At 47.2% G+C, this 18259-nt stretch overlaps 1 protein-coding gene across 3 annotated transcripts in view; it reads left to right on the top strand.

Annotated features, from left to right (window-relative positions):
* Positions 1-18259, top strand: part of C7H7orf50 (chromosome 7 C7orf50 homolog) — a 671077-nt gene that overhangs the window by 54204 nt on the left and 598614 nt on the right. The window lies entirely within an intron of this gene.

The raw sequence follows: 18259 nt of genomic DNA, 5'->3' as shown, positions 1-18259 counted from the left end.
GCGAGTATCGGAAGGCCACTATGGCAGCTATGTCTATCCCAACTGAAGTGCACCCGGCATATAAGACGACCCCCCCACTTGGAGGCATGTTTTTCAGGGCAAAAAAGTCGTCTTATACGCCGGCAAATACGATATATATATATATATATATATATATTTATTTTCACCACGCTAGTTATATGATAAAATATATAAGCAGCTCTGTTCATATATGGGGCAATATATAATAAAATGTAAATGGAGCGCTTTTATATGCTGTTTTTTCTCCCCCAAACCAGTTATACTTCTGACATAGAATGTGCCTAATTGCTGTTTCAATATTGAGCTTGTTTATTCTCATACATATGCAGTATATTTCTCATGTATAGTACTTTAAAATAATGATTTAATAAAATGTCATTATATTTTTGTCATGGGGAAAACATTATGGGGTATATTCAATTGACGTCGAAAAGCTCCGTCTGCCCGCGGCTGTCCCCGCTGGTCTCCCCCCCCCCCCCCCCCCCCCCTCTCCTCCTATGGGTCCCTCATCTCAATTCGACTTTTTAAAAGTCGAATTGAGATGAGATTTGAATAGGGGTTGTCGGATCCATTCCGACAAATGCATATCGGAATGGATCCGACCCTAATTGAATATACCCCTATGTATTGAGAACATATTTAGCATTAAAGCATCTTTCATTACAAATCGCACATGTATTTTTTTTATATCCCTTTCAGACTTAGAGATGTGAAATTGCCAGGTCTTAGCCCCGAACCTGGTAAAGAGTAGGATCAGGGACTCGGGATAGTTTACGTTCAGACCTACCAAAATCCTGGGTTGATGTGTAATTTAGGTGCTAGTGTGGAAGGGGTATTACATTTTAGGCGTGTTTATTTATTTGGTTTCTTTTCCCTTAATATACTGCTTTGCTGAGTGCAGTATGTAGAAAAAGCAGAGTGTCTACTATACATTGCTATGGTCGACATGGATTAGGTTAAAAGGTCGACAGGTGAAAGGTAGACATTGTAATGTCAAAATGTCGACATGACAACGGTCAAAAAAAGTCAATACACTTTTTTGGGGTTTGTAATTTTGTATATTTAACCATTCCTAAGCACAATCAGTGGAAATGTGTACCGTTGTCACGTCAACCTTGAGCTCTTTCTAATTTTTGTCTGTCAAATTTTTAACCTGTTGACCATATGGGGTACTGGCTGTCAACCTAGACACTGTCGACCTACACATTGGAATCCCACATTGCTTCGGTGTTTTTAGCAAATTAATTAGGTAACTATATGGAACATCATTCTACAGTCTACTGTGCACTACTTGAAGGTCACCTTATACAGTGTAAAGCTGGGTACACACTAGACAACGCGTGTACCCAGCCGATGCGACGAACGCTGCATTGGCAGATAAAGAGATCAGTTATTTGCAGGTATCACCCACTTGAAAGTGCAAAGTATCTTTTGAGGGGTGGAGGCTTTGCATGAGGGGCCTAGACATTTTGCTCTGACATTTTTTCATAGAAAACATATAGCACTGTTCCATACCGCCCATCATTTGAAAAGGCACAGTTGAGACCTAGATAAGCCCATAATAACACAAGGCATGCCCCACTTCAGGGTCCATAAGTTGGAAAAATAGGATTTTGGTACCTACCGGTAAATCCTTTTCTCCTAGTCCGTAGAGAATGCTGGGGACTCCAAAAGGACCATGGGGTATAGACGGATCCGCAGGAGCTTGGGCACACTATAAAGACTTAAACTTGGTGTGAACTGGCTCCTCCCTCTATGCCCCTCCTCCAGACCTCAGTTAGAAAACTGTGCCCAGGAGAGATGGACATTTCGAGAAAAGAATTTATAATATAAACACTGTGAGAGTTATACCAGCTCACACCACAAATATACCGCAAGACATGGCCTTCAACAGAACACCAGCCCACGGTATGAAAAACATACAGCCATATGCTGAGATAATACGTAACACAACCTGTGTGTCAACCCAACCAATAATAAGAAACCACATGCTATGGCCTGAACAACGTGAGCAATAACCTGACAGAGAAGAAATACCACAAAGTGCAACCAAATCAATAACTGCAGACACAGTACGCATTGGTACGGGCGCCCAGCATCCTTTACGGACTAGGAGAAAAGGATTTACCGGTAGGTACCAAAATCCTATTTTCTCTTGCGTCCTAGAGGATGCTGGGGACTCCAAAAGGACCATGGGGTCTATACCAAAGCTCCAGAACGGGCGGGAGAGTGCGGACGACACTGCAGCACCTATTGAGCAAACATGAGGTCCCCATCATCTAGGGTATCAACCTTCTAGAACTTAGCAAAGGTGTTTGAACCCCGACCAAGTAGACGCTCGGCAAAGTTAACCCGCCGAGGACACCTCAGGCATCTGCCAAGAAGAGCCCATCTTCCTAGTAGAATGGGTCTCCCCCGACTTCGGTAACTGCAATCCAGCCGTAGAACTAGCACACCGAAACACATCACAGATCCAGCGTGTATCAGACTGCAGAGACGCAGGCGCCTCAAACACGCTGGGAGCATACCGGACAAACAGAGCCTCTGTTTCCCCAAACTGAGCCCAATTGGCGACATAAATCTTCAAAGCCCTGACTACATCGGGGGACATTGAAACAGCCAATGCTGAAGTGACCACAGACATCAAATAGGCAGGTCTTCGAAAAACACAGACGACCCTATTCCGAAGGAACACCAACCGAGTTTTCCTACTATCCACTTATAAAAGGAACAGGGGCTCTTGTGAAACAAGCCGCCACTTTCGACAACGCCTTGCGGTCGGCCAAAATGCATAAGCATGACCCACTCTCCAAGAGAGAGATTTCAACAGAACCTACATAAAAGATTCCAAACAGTAAAACACCAGAAACGCAACACTACACCAAGATCCCACGGTGCCCATGGGGCACAAAACGAAGGTTGGATGTGTAAACTCCTTTCACGAAAGTCGGAACTTCCGGAAAGGTAGCCAATACCAGTTTATAAGGCCACAACTGCCCTAAAACGGAGCCAAACTTTAGGGCCCTATATCCACACCTGTTCGCAAAGATAGGAAAGACCGACTCAGCTGAAAACCTTCCGCAGGAACCTTCTCAGATTCACACTAAGACACATATTTGCGCCAAATATTGCGGCAAGGGCTTCGTCGATACTTCTTTGTAGTCACAAAGAAGGGTGGATATGACCACACTGGGAATACCCATTCGGACTAAGATATGATGTACAACTGCCATGCCGTCAAACGCAGCCGCGGTAAGTTCTGATACACGCCCCGATCTGGACGTAAAAGTTCCTCCCTTAAAGGAAGAGGCCCGTGATCTTCTATGAATACATCTTGAAGAACTGGATATCAAGCCCTCCTTGACTAGATCGAAACAGTGAGGATCGCCGGAACCCCCGACCCTCTGGCTTTTATCACCTTCAGCAGAGTGAAAATGGATGGAACACCTAGACCGACTAAAAACACCCAAGGTGCCACGAGGGCGTCCACTGCCATAGCTTGAGTGTCCCCTTACCCGGAACCATATTACGGAGATCACTTGTTGAGGTGAGATCTCAATATGCCCTAATGAGGCATTCCTCAAAGACCTGTCCACTTCCGTGAAACTTCTCGACGACTACAGTATTTCCCCCAGATGGAGAGCACTTCTGTAGAGGAAATCCATTTTTCCGTCAATTACATACGGGGCGAAGACTGCTAATATAACGGTAACCAGTATTTTCACCCAGCAGAAAACTATTTCAGCTATTGCCGTTGCCGCTTTACTCCTTGTTCCGTCCTAGCGACTTACAGACGCCCCTGCTGTCAAGACATCTGACAGAATTAACACGGGTAGATCATGCAGAATATGTTCGTCGAAAACAACTCTTTAACGCAAGAAAACTTATTGTAGACAAGTTACCCAGATTGACCTCTTACTCTGGAAACCTTCCCATGTAAAGACTGCTCCCCAGGCTCAGAGATCTGCCTACATGTACATCAGGATCTAAATCTGGATCCCAAACCTTCATCCCCCCAGGAGGTGAGAACTGAGCAGATACCTCTGAAGTGACATCCTGGCCATTATAAATATATTCAGGTTCCCATGCCGGTGAAACACGGCCCACATTCCAACAGTTACCGTGAAATAACTTCTTCAAGAAAGGAACACACTGATGAAGTGGCACAGCAAATCTGATCCGAGTCAGGATCCTCAGACAACTTCCCACCGGAAACACAGAACCTCCATCGTACTGTATCAACCCTGACACCACCTCCGACATCTGGGTCGTTGGGGACCACAGGCCTTCTCTGTGTTGAAGAACAGTCAGAGAGAAACAACGATTTGCACCACTTGTTTCTTGACTTCGCCTCAATCAGGCGAACATCTCAGTACAGAATAACAATGGCTCTTACTATTGAAAGAAACCATCATACTACTATCACTCCAGTGAAAAAAACCAAGACAATCCTGGCTTTCCTCCAGGTAAAGTGAATGCGTAGCACAATGCAGGGAAAATATTTTTTATTTTTTATTTTACCGGGACAGGATGGACAATTCCCGAACCCGGCGCAGCTCTGAATGGCGTCACGTATTACCTCCCCTTCCAAAAGGGCAACGTTAATATTAGAGATGAGCGGATTCGTTTTTACTCGGATTTACTCGGTTCTCAAAACGGCAATCTTATTGGCCTCACGGATGTCACGTGTTTTGGATAGCCAATCAGATGCTGTTTTGAGAACCGAGGGTAAAACCGAATCCGCTCATCTCTAGTTAATATCCATTAGAGAATCAGAGAGGTGAAACACCTGTAACTCCAGAATGTCCCCCTTTGGAATTCGTAAATAATGCCACAGTTCTAGTCTGTTCCCAGACTAAGTGGAAGTAGTAACTGAGTCCTCACCGGAGCGGGGTCCCATCATATAGACTCTGCGACCTGCGGTGTATGTGGCAAAGCAGCACCGACATCCTCTTCTGCGAACCTAATAAGGCTGCAGAACTCTTACCTGTTTTCCTTCCACAGGCTGTACAGAAAGAAGGAAAAAAGAGCTGAATTTAACCGATTCAAATGACTGCATCCCACAAAAGAAGGCGTCACCAACCGTTGAGAGGGAAACTAACTCCCAAGTTAGACTTACCAGGAATATCCCCCGATTGACTGAACTGAGACATCCCCCCCAAACAGCGGGACACCGTCCCAGGGAAAACAGTCAGTAACTCTCTGAATCAGCCTCAGCATTCCCCGGCTACCTTTCCTTTATACGTAGGGCATCCTGCCGCAATAATAAAGAGATGAACCAACCTGAGGAACCTCCCCTGTCTTTTTAGGGCAAATTTATCTGATGTCTTACCGAAAAAAACACTCCCTCATGTGCATGCAAAGTAAATAAACCCACAGCATAGGAAATTAATATCACTTAGCTTTCCTGTATACGATCCATTGAAATAGAGCCCCGTGTCGACCCAGGCGTTGACCATCACAGTATTCTATCCGTGGCGGTAAAAGAACAAACCCTCAGACGTCTGGAAAGGGTGCGAGTCACGGCCGACCTGGAGCAGTATCAACAGAGCGATCAGCACATGAGAAAGAATACCATTACCTCAGTATTCACTATAAATCATAGAATGAAAATAAATATTGCAATACACATATCCTAATTATGTATATATATATATAAAGTAAATACTATATGGGAGGTGCAGTAGTATGTGGGTGGCCCTGTCGGCACCAAACTTTTCTCACCAGGTGTACATAGGTATACTTCCCTCGGTCCCCTGGGGGTCGCAGGAATAAAATTTTGCATGGTTACTAATCCCTGTGTCGACGAATACAGAGGTTTTCTGTCAACTATATTGTTTCCTGGTAGATCCACAACTGGGGCATTCAGTACATGGTCATACACGTTCAGAACACATTACTGTCACGGGGAACCCAAAGGCCCCGGACAGTCCGCTTATATGTATGTATATATATATTTTTCAAGCAAACCACTACCGAACTGATCCAATAACCACATACGTCGGCGATGCCGACAGTGAACCCCATAGGTGTTTATGACAGAACACTCATGCCTGCCGACACAAGTGAACTAAAGTGGGTATAACTGACGGGGAGCACACATAAAATACACATAATTATGAGCCCAGACTATCTCAGAATAAACCAGTGTTATAGAATCCAAATAACACTAAAAACTGTGCCCCCCCCCCCCCTTTGGTGGGTACAGAGAGACAATGGCGCCCCAGTGGTGTGTGAGGGCTAAGCCCGCCCCCCCATTGGCACGCTATAGCCCCTCACCTGACCAATACAGGCTGGACTCGTATAAAGTGTAAATACACTATATACGATCAAAACTGCCGTTCAGGGCGCCCCCCCCTGCACCCAAGTAACACGTTGGTGTGTGGGAGCACCGGCGCGGCACGCGACTGCCGCTATGACTGGCGGTATCGCCTGCAGCGCCCGGGACTCCTAAAAGGAGAAATAAATATATATATATATATATACTGCCCAGGGCGCCCCCCCTTCCCCGGCGCCCTGCACCCATGGAAGCCGGCGGCGGGGGAGAAAAGGCGCCAATGCACTAAAACACGCTGGCGGGGTCTGGGACACGTAGCCCCGGCAGCGTCCACGTAAAACTTTCTTTCTCTGACGTCCTAGTGGATGCTGGGAACTCCGTAAGGACCATGGGGGAATAGCGGCTCCGCAGGAGACTGGGCACAAAAAGAAAAGCTTTAGGACTACCTGGTGTGCACTGGCTCCTCCCCCTATGACCCTCCTCCAAGCCTCAGTTAGATTTTTGTGCCCGACCGAGCTGGGTGCAATCTAGGAGGCCTCTCCTGAGCTTCTTAGGAAAAGTTAGTTTTAGGTTTTTTATTTTCAGTGAGACCTGCTGGCAACAGGCTCACTGCATCGAGGGACTAAGGGGAGAAGAAGCGAACCTGCCTGCTTGCAGCCAGCTTGGGCTTCTTAGGCTACTGGACACCATTAGCTCCAGAGGGACCGAACACAGGCCCAGCCTCTGAGTCCGGTCCCAGAGCCGCGCCGCCGGCCCCCTTACAGAGCCAGAAGCAAGAAGAGGTCCGGAAAATCGGCGGCAGAAGACATCAGTCTTCACCAAGGTAGCGCACAGCACTGCAGCTGTGCTCCATTGCTCCTCATGCACCACACGCTCTGGTCACTGATGGGTGCAGGCGCTGGGGGGGGGGCACCCTGAGCAGCAATATAAACACCTTGACTGGCTAAATTACATCACATATAACCCCCAGGGCTATATGGATGTATATTAACCCCTGCCAGTTTCCTGAAAAAAGCGGGAGAAAAGTCCGCCGAGAAGGGGGCGGAGCCTATCTCCTCAGCACACTGGCACCATTTTCCCTCACAGCTCCGCTGGAAGGGACGTCTCCCTGACTCTCCCCTGCAGTCCTGCACTACAGAAAAGGGTAAAACAAGAGGGGGGGGGGGGGGGGGGGGGGGGGGGCACTAATTAGGCGCAGTATAATATACACAGCAGCTATAAAGGGAAAAACACTCTGCTTGGTGTTATCCCAACATATATATAGCGCTCTGGTGTGTGCTGGCATACTCTCCCTCTGTCTCCCCAAAGGGCTAGTGGGGTCCTGTCCTCTATCAGAGCATTCCCTGTGTGTGTGCTGTGTGTCGGTACGACTGTGTCGACATGTATGAAGAGGAAAATGATGTGGAGGCGGAGCAATTGCCTGTGATGGTGATGTCACCCCCTAGGGGAGTCGACACCTGAGTGGATGAGCTTATGGAAGGATTTACGTGAAAGTGTCAGCTCTTTACAAAAGACGGTTGATGACATGAGACAGCCGGCTACTCAGCTGGTGCCTGTCCAGGCGTCTCAAAGACCATCAGGGGCTCTAAAACGCCCGCTACCTCAGATGGCAGATACAGACGCCGACACGGATACTGACTACAGTGTCGACGATGAAGAGACGAATGTGACTTCCAGTAGAGCCACACGTTACATGATTGAGGCAATGAAAAATGTTTTACACATTTCTGATAGTACAAGTACCACAAAAAAGGGTATTATGTTTGGTGAGAAAAAACTGCCTGTAGTTTTTCCTGCATCTGAGGAATTAAATGAAGTGTGATGAAGCGTGGTTTCTCCCGATAAAAAACTGATAATTCCTAAAAAGTTATTGGCATCATACCCCTTCCCGCCAGAGGATAGGGCTTGTTGGGAAACACCTCCTAGGGTGGATAAAGCGCTCACACGCTTGTCAAAACAGGTGGCACTACCGTCTCCGGATACGGCCGCCCTTAAGGAACCTGCTGACAGAAAGCAGGAGAATATCCTAAAATGTATATACACTCACACGGGTGTTATACTGCGACCAGCAATCGCCTCAGCCTGGATGTGCAGTGCTGGGGTGGCTTGGTCGGATTCCCTGACTGAAAATATTGATACCCTGGATAGGGACAGTATATTACTGACTATAGAGCATTTAAAAGATGCATTTTTATATATGCGTGATGCACAGAGGGATATTTGCCGACTGGCATCAAGAGTAAGTGCGCTGTCCTTATCTGCCAGAAGAGGGTTATGGACGCGGCAGTGGTCAGGTGATGCTGATTCCAAAAGGCATATGGAAGTATTGCCTTATAAAGGGGAGGAGTTATTTGGGGTAGGTCTATCGGACCTGGTATCCACGGCAACTGCTGGGAAATCCACATTTTTACCCCAGGTAGCCTCTCAACATAAAAAGACGCCGTATTATCAGGCGCAGTCCTTTCGGCCCCATAAGGGCAAGCGGGCGAAAGGCTCCTCATTTCTGCTCCGTGGCAGAGGGAGAGGAAAAAGGCTGCAGCAAACAGCCAGTTCCCAGGAACAGAAGCCCTCTCCCGCTTCTGCCAAGTCCTCAGCATGACGCTGGGGCTCTACAAGCGGACTCAGGCACGGTGGGGGCCCGTCTCAAGAATTTCAGCGCGCAGTGGGCTCACTCACAAGTGGACCCCTGGATCCTTCAGGTGGTATCTCAGGGGTACAAATTGGAATTCGAGACGTCTCCCCCTCGCCGTTTCCTAAAGTCTGCCTTACCGACGTCTCCCTCCGACAGGGAGGCGGTATTGGAAGCCATTCACAAGCTGTATTCACAGCAGGTGATAATCAAGGTACCCCTCCTGCAACAGGGAAAGGGGTATTATTCCACGCTGTTTGTGGTACCGAAGCCGGATGGCTCGGTGAGACCTATTTTAAATCTAAAATCTTTGAACACTTACATACAGAGGTTCAAATTCAAGATGGAGCGGTGATCGCGAACCTGGAAGAAGGGGATTATATGGTGTCTCTGGACATCAAGGATGCTTACCTCCATGTCCCAATTTACCCTTCTCACCAAGGGTACCTCAGGTTTGTGGTACAGAACTGCCACTATCAGTTTCAGACGCTGCCGTTTGGATTGTCCACGGCGCCCCGGGTCTTTACCAAAGTAATGGCCGAAATGATGATACTCCTTCGAAGGAAGGGAGTTTTAATTATCCCTTACTTGGACGATCTCCTGATAAGGGCAAGATCCAAGGAACAGTTGGTAGTCGGAGTAGCACTATCTCAAGTAGTGCTGCGGCAGCACGGTTGGATTCTCAATATCCCAAAATCGCAGCTGATCCCGACGACACGTCTTCTGTTCCTAGGGATGATCCTGGACACAGTCCAGAAAAAGGTGTTTCTCCCGGAAGAGAAAGCCAGAGAGTTATCCGAGCTAGTCAGAAACCTCCTAAAACCAGGCCAAGTATCAGTGCACCAATGCACAAGGGTCCTGGGAAAAATGGTAGCTTCCTACGAAGCAATCCCATTCGGCTGATTCCACGCAAGAACATTCCAGTCGGACCTGCTGGACAAATGGTCCGGATCGCATCTTCAGATGCATCAGCGAATAACCATGTCCCCAAGGACAAGGGTGTCTCTCCTGTGGTGATTGCAGAGTGCTCATCTTCTAGAGGGCCGCAGATTCGGCATTCAGGACTGGGTTCTGGTGACCACGGATGCCAGCCTGCGAGGCTGGGGAGCAGTCACACGGGGAAGAAACTTCCAGGGCTTGTGGTCAAGCCTGGAGACATTATTTATTATTTATTATTTATTACCAGTTATTTATATAGCGCACACATATTCCGCAGCGCTTTACAGAGAATATTTGCCCATTCACATCAGTCCCTGCCCCAGTGGAGCTTACAATCTATATTCCCTACCACATGTACACGCACACACATTTATGCAAGGGTTAATTTTGTTGGGAGCCAATTAACCTGCCAGTATATTTTTGGGATTGTGGGAGGAAACCGGAGTACCCGGAGGAAACCCACGCAAGTACGGGGAGAATATACAAACTCCACACAGTTAGGGCCATGGTGGGAATCGAACACATGACCTCAGTGCTGTGAGGCAGTAATGCTAACCATTACACCATCCGTACTGCACCATTCGTACTGAGATCACTTCACATAAATATCCTGGAGTTAAGAGCCATTTACAATGCTCTAAGCCAAGCAAGACCTCTGCTTCAAGGTCAGCCGGTGCTGATCCAGTCGGACAACATCACGGCAGTCGCCCACGAAAACAGACAGGGCGGCACAAGAAGCAGGAGGGCAATGGCAGAAGCTGCAAGGATTCTTCGCTGGGCGGAAAATCATGTGATAGCACTGTCGGCAGTGTTCATTCCGGGAGTGGACAACTGGGAAGCAGACTTCCTCAGCAGGCACGACCTCCACCCGGGAGAGTGGGGTCTTCACCCAGAAGTCTTCCACATGATGATAAACCGTTGGGAAAAACCAAAGGTGGACATGATGGCGTCCCGCCTCAACAAAAAACTGGACAGGTATTGCGCCAGGTCAAGGGACCCTCAAGCAATAGCTGTGGACGCTCTGGTAACACCGTGGGTGTACCAGTCAGTGTATGTGTTCCCTCCTCTGCCTCTCATACCCAAGGTGCTGAGAATTATACGGCGGGGAGGAGTAAGATATATTCTCGTGGCTCCGGATTGGCCAAGAAGGACTTGGTACCCGGAACTTCAAGAGATGCTCACAGAGGACCCGTGGCCTCTACCTCTGAGAAGGGACCTGCTCCAGCAGGGACCCTGTCTGTTCCAAGACTTACCGCGGCTGCGTTTGACGGCATGGCGGTTGAACGCCGGATCCTAAAGGAAAAAGGCATTCCAGACGAAGTCATCCCTACTTTGATAAAAGCCAGAAAGGATGTAACCGCAAAGCATTATCACCGCATTTGGCGGAAATATGTTGCGTGGTGCGAGGCCAAAAAGGCCCCGACGGAGGAATTTCAATTGGGTCGATTCCTGCATTTCCTGCAAGCAGGAGTGTCTATGGGCCTAAAATTAGGATCCATTAAGGTCCAGATTTCGGCCCTGTCGATTTTCTTTCAGAGAGAACTGGCTTCAGTGCCTGAAGTCCAGACGTTTGTTAAGGGAGTGCTACATATACAGCCTCCTTTTGTGCCTCCAGTGGCACCCTGGGATCTGAATGTTGTTTTGGATTTCCTAAAATCACATTGGTTTCAACCACTCAACACTGTGGAATTAAAAATATCTCACATGGAAAGTGGTCATGTTGTTGGCCCTGGCTTCAGCCAGGCGTGTGTCCGAATTGGCGGCTTTATCCTGTAAAAGCCCTTACCTGATTTTTCATACGGACAGGGCAGAATTGAGGACTCGTCCTCAATTTCTCCCAAAGGTGGTTTCAGCGTTTCATCTGAACCAGCCTATTGTGGTACCTGCGGCTACTAAGGACTTGGAGGACTCCAAGTTGCTGGACGTTGTCAGGGCCCTGAAAATATATGTTTCCAGGACGGCTGGAGTCAGAAAATCTGACTCGCTATTTATCCTGTACGCACCCAACAAGCTGGGTGCTCCTGCTTCTAAGCAGACTATTGCTCGCTGGATTTATAGTACAATTCAGTTTGCGCATTCTGTGGCAGGCCTGCCACAGCCAAAATCTGTAAAAGCCCACTCCACAAGGAAGGTGGTCTCATCGTGGGCGGCTGCCCGAGGGGTCTCGGCTTTACAACTCTGCCGAGCTGCTACTTGGTCAGGGTCAAATACTTTTGTAAAATTTTACAAATTTGACACTCTGGCTGAGGAGGACCTGGAGTTTTCTCACTCGGTGCTGCAGAGTCATCCGCACTCTCCCGCCCGTTTGGGAGCTTTGGTATAATCCCCATGGTCCTTACGGAGTTCCCAGCATCCACTAGGACGTCAGAGAAAATAAGAATTTACTTACCGATAATTCTATTTCTCGTAGTCCGTAGTGGATGCTGGGCGCCCATCCCAAATGCGGATTATCTGCAATACTTGTACATAGTTATTGTTAACAAATCGGGTTATTGTTGTTGTGAGCCATCTATCCAGAGGCTCCTCTGTTATCATGCTGTTAACTGGGTTCAGATCACAAGTTGTATGGAGTGATTGGTGTGGCTGGTATGAGTCTTACCCGGGATTCAAAATCCTTCCTTATTGTGTACGCTCGTCCGGGCACAGTATCCTAACTGAGGCTTGGAGGAGGGTCATAGGGGGAGGAGCCAGTGCACACCAGGTATTCCTAAAGCTTTTCTTTTTGTGCCCAGTCTCCTGCGGAGCCGCTATTCCCCATGGTCCTTACGTAGTTCCCAGCATCCACTATGGACTACGAGAAATAGAATTATCGGTAAGTAAATTCTTATTTTTTTTTTAATAAAGAAAATCTAACTTGCTGCTCAGGGTGCTCCCCCCCCCCGGCGCCCTGCACCCGTGTAAGCCGGCGGCGGGGGGTCAATGGCGCATAACGCGCTCTAACATGCTGGCGGGGGATAAAACACGGAGCCCAGGCACCGAACCTGCTTTCAAAGCCAGACTTAGTAAAAACCTCAGTAACCTGCCGCCCAGGGCTCCCCCCCCCCCCAGCGCCCTGCACCCTGTGAGTGCCGTTGTGGGAGCATGGAGCGCAGCGCGACCGCTGTACCTCAGTTACTGAAGTCTTCTGTTCTTCTAATACTCACCCGGCTTCTTTCTTCTGGCTTCTGTGAGGGGGGTGACGGCGCTGCTCCAGGAACAAGCAGCTAGGCGCACCAAATGATCGAACCCTCTGGAGCTAATGGTGTCCAGTAGCCGAGAAGCAGAGCCCTTAAACTAAGAAGAAGTAGGTCTGCTTCTTTCCCCTCAGTCCCACGATGCAGGGAGCCTGTAGCCAGCAGGTCTGCCTGAAAATAAAAAACATAACAAAAGTATTTTCTAGAGAAACTCAGTAGAGCTCCCCTAGTGTGTGTCCCATCACTCCTGGGCACAAAGTCTAACTGAGGTCTGGAGGAGGGGCATAGAGGGAGGAGCCAGTTCACACCCAGTTTAAGTCTTTATAGTGTGCCCAAGCTCCTGCGGATCCGTCTATACCCCATGGTCCTTTTGGAGTCCCCAGCATCCTCTAGGACGTAAGAGAAATATATATAAAACTGGGGCATTGATGTATCAAGCAGTGAAAAGAGCAGAGAAGTGGACTAGTGGAGAAGAAGCATTGAGGAAGCATTTATCAAGTACATTCCATAAAATGATATGTAGATGGTGATTGATCGCTGTGGGCAACTTCTCTACTCTTTTCATGATTTGACACACAAACCCCTATTTTCCATCACTTTCACAAGAATAACTGCTCATACATTTCAAGTGCCCATGAAACGTCCTCTGTCAGCTCCTTTCACTGCTTGGTGAATGCAGCTTAGTGTGTTCTTCCTGTAAGGATCACCGAACCCTGCTACCCCGGCATAATACACAGGGTTCAGTGTGAGTTCTGCTTGGATCATTGACACAAATGGCGGAATTCTAATGTTATTTCTGCTGGCAGCCACTAGATGGCGTCGAACGGAGGTATTGAAATGTTGCTACGTTTGGATGCGATTGGCTGCCGGCATTTACATTTCAGCCCGCACGCGCTGGGGTGGCGAGCTGAAATGTGTGAAAAGCGATCAGTTTGGGCGCCCAAACTGCACCTTTCCTGACTGCGCCCATTAGTTTAGTTGGGTATAGCCGCTTTACGTGGATGATCCCGCCATAATGGGAACAATCAGCGCGATAGGGGACTTCAATTATATATCACCCCCAGTAATCTCCCGTCACTTTAGACAGGAGATCGGGGGCGATAACATTTTAATTCCCTCTATAGCCTTAGAATAAATGTTTCCATATTTGGGTCAGTTATCAAAGTGAGAATGTAACTCTTAGGGGGACATGTACTAAGCGGTGATAAAAGCAGAGAAGTGAGCCAGTGGAGAAGTTGCCCATGGCAACCAATCAGCTGCTCTTTTACCTTTTATAGTATGCAAATTATAAAACTTGCGTCAATGCTGATTGGTTGCCATGGGCAACTTCTCCACTGGCTCACTTCTCCACTCTTATCACTGCTTAGTACATGTCCCCCATAGTCCGTAACAGGTTTCTGAGTTCCTTCAAAACAACATTGTATAACTCATATAACTTAGTGTGCTTACTCCTGCCTACCTTTTTTATTATTTATTTGAATACAACATTGTAAGTTTGCATGCCTAGGAGCTGGAAGGAGATCTGAGAGGTTTTTCTCGTTGCTTTTACTCATTTACCATTCATTTGAACATTTCTTGAACCAGCTGTTGGAGCCCTTTAACTGACAGGGATTAGATAGGAGGTGAGTGATCTGGGTAAGCATGGTATTGTGCTGGCTGTGGAGAGGAGGGTCCAACTAAACCATCTGTTACTGTAGTAATGCCCCATCCTCTACGGCTCATCACCAGTTCAGCACATGCTTTTTTTTAAAAAGTGAAATGCATGTAAACGGGTTTGACCCTAGAAACCATAGTTTCTACGGTTGCCACACCCGTTATCTATGTTACTGTTGTTCACTAGCTTTGTAGTTTTCAGAAGCCTCCAGTAAGTTCCGAAACTGGTAACAAACAGATGTGGGTGCTAGTGGGTATGTGGCCGTATGCGCCTTACTGGGAATCATGGCTGCTTGTATTGTGTGTAATAGACTGAGCAGTACTTGTGTGACTGTTATACTTACCAGGGCTTTGTGATGTGTTGTGTGGCTTTGCTACTTTGTGTAATGTGCAACATGTGAACAGCCCAACAGTTAATGGAAGACGTCTGCAGACAGAAAATGATAAATAGTGTTTTCTACAGAAGACACAAAATGTTACTTCTATACTTGTATTATGGACCCATTCTTCACCGGGTCGCTAGTTGACTAGCTCACTCTTTCCTCTCCTCCTTTCCCACCCCCCCTCCTCCTTTCCCATCTTTCCTCCTCCTATCCTATCTCTCTATAACCCCCCCCCCCTTCTTCTTTCCCATCCCCCCCCCCCCCCCCCCCCCCATCCCCCTCCTCAAGTTTCCTGGTATCCACTTAAACATACAAGAATATTCCAATTAAGAAATAACTTTTGCAATGTTTATGCTTGCTAGAGGTACTGTAGCTTTTAAAAATGAGTTTTTCTTTAACATTTTGGTTACCTGTAAAAAGATACATTGTTAAATTTCCTCAAGCTGCTATTACTAATATACAGTTTGTGAAGTGTCATGTGATTGCCATGGTAACCACAGTCAAATGACATGAGTTTCTTTAATCTCTAATCACATGACCACATCAGTGGCTAAGGGGGAAATGTATCGATCATTTGAGAGACATGAAGTGGAGAAATTGCCCATAGCATAGTGTTTAGTCTAGTACCCTGTACCTTATGAGTGAGGAGGGCATATTTAAATATTTATGGGCAAAATTAATTTTTTTTTAGATAACTAGAAGGCAGCTTCTTCACTTTATCTCTCTCTTAAAGGTTTTATGCATTTCTCTTTCAGAGATCTGTTTACACTTTACTGAAAACAAGCAGAAACCAAAAATGTCCAGGTGGGAGAACCCCCCCCCCCCCCATCCTTTCCCCCAATTCAGTGGCTGTCATATAACACTCCCCCACAGAGCGATATTCTGAGTTATGGGAGAACCTCCTGGAAACAAACTTGTGCTCTTTTCTGTAGCTTGAAAATGTATCTAAACCTTCTCTCCATTGTGTATTAAAGTGTTGGGATGACATACAGAATTTCTCATCCATGTTTTGCACATTCAGGGGTATTTTCAATTCAAGTCGAATTTCCCGATTTGTCGGATTAACGGGAACAATTTAAGGTCGAATCCAGATTCGACCTATTCAATCAAGCTCCCGTTAATCCAACAAGTCAGAAAATCTGGTTTCCGGACTCCAGATCGACAGCAAAAAGGTTGACAAACCTTAGGTCGACGCCAATTGGTCGACATGTACAAAATGTCGACATGGACAAAATGTCGACAGGAACAAGGTCGACATGGAAAAAGGTCAACATAAGTTTTTCACGATTTTTTTCTTTTTTGGAACCTTTTCATACTTAACGATCCACGTGGACTACGATTGGAACGGTAATCTGTGCCGAGCGAAGCGAAGGCACCATGCGAGGGGACGCGGTGCACTAATTGGGGTTCCCGGTCACTCTACGTAGAAAACGACACCAAAAAACAAACAAAAAACAAACTCATGTCAACCTTTTTCCATGTCGACCTTGTTCCTGTCGACCTCTTTTCTATGTCGACCAATTGGCGTCGACCTAATGTTTGTCGACCTTTTTGCTGTCGATCCTGAGTCCCAGACCCGAAAATCTGACTTGTTGGAAAGCATGTGGATCGGCGGAATAGCCGCGGATCCGCATGCTTTTGTCGGAAACGCGGCCAAATCCGACAGGTTTTGGCCCCGTTTCCGATAATCTCAATTTAAAAAAAGTCGTATTGAGGAGATGAGACAGGGAGCGGGGACATGTGGATGAGAGAGGAGATGGAGCGGGGACGACTGAGAGGAGAAGACGGGTTTTGACGGAGCAGGTCATCGCAGCGGGGGAGAGCAGGAACCCTGCGGCTGCAGCAGTGTAGCAGGAGGATGGGGCGCAGCCACTTACGGCAGCGCCCTCCCGACTCCAGCAAGCGAGGTCCCACTTGCTGAAAACCTGGTGGACGGTGCCGTGAGGTCTGGCGGCGCTGCCCCATCCTCCTGCTACGCTGCTGTAGCCGCGGGGTTCCTGCTCTCCCTGCTGCGATGACCTGCTCTAGGAGTGTGCCTGTGTCCTTTGCGGGGAGCTCAGGCTCTGCAAGTAGGGGGCCGCATCAGACGCCTGTGTCTGTCCTTTCCGACAATAATTTCAATTCAACTTTAAAAATAGTTGGATTGGCATTATTGAATAGTGCATTGTCGGATCCTTTCCGACAATGTTTGTTGGAAAGGATCCAACTTGAATTGAATATACCCCTCAAAGTATGTTCTCTAAAATGTTCTCTATCTCGAGTATCTTAAAACAGATTATGTAAACCACATTAACAGGATATCAAATAAACAATACCTCTTGTATCACAATCAGGCAACATCTTGATGTGAAACATTTTTCCTGTATTTAAAATTTGAAGGGATGTTGATTGTTTTACTGAAGGGAAACTCGTACATCTTTTGGCGCCACGTGATGATCGTATCCAAGTTATTCTTAGGCAAGTGTGGCTATCAGTTTCTATCTACGAAGATGAAAACTAGGAGACAAGATGTTACTACTGTACTTGTCGGAACCCTATTAGAAAGACCCATTTTTTTCACATTATAGCCAAGTGTTTGGAGCACTAATAAAGGATCTTGCAAGCAAGAACATACACACAGTGAACAGTCAGGGGCCAATTCAATTGTTTTGGACGTCTAAACGGGACTTTTTAGATGCCCAAACAACTGTCACAATTCAATTGTGTTTGGGCATCCATGCGTATCTCGCATGTCGTGCCCACACAGACGGTGTTTAGCCGTCTAAAACGACTAAACCCGTCTAAACTCCCTGCATGGGCGTAGAAACTTCCGTCTATATACTTCAGCTCGTTTGTCCGCCCTTCTCCTTCCCATTAAGCTATGCTAATGTCAGCACTGAGCCAGCACAGCATGTCCCTAAGTCAGATATGTGATGCTGATTGACTCATTGCAGAGTGACTGGGGTGTGGACAGTGGGGGGTTGATAATACACTGGTCACTGTACCGTCCCTCAAACTCCAGCGGAAAGTCTGCAGACCACTCACGGCACACTGGTGGAAAGTCACTGTTCTAAACCATAATTTGTTACAAATTGTGGACAAGATTGATCTGAAATCCATGTGCTCCTTTTTTCCCACTCCAGTTATTTCTTAGATTTATTTGCTGCTCTAGTTATAGGTCTGTATATATCTCTCTATAACACCT

The sequence above is a fragment of the Pseudophryne corroboree genome, chromosome 7 (genome assembly GCF_028390025.1).
Source record: "Pseudophryne corroboree isolate aPseCor3 chromosome 7, aPseCor3.hap2, whole genome shotgun sequence".
Lineage (NCBI taxonomy): Eukaryota > Metazoa > Chordata > Amphibia > Anura > Myobatrachidae > Pseudophryne > Pseudophryne corroboree.
Note: the sequence above shows the minus strand (reverse complement) of the source record. Positions and strands in the feature narration are given on the sequence as shown.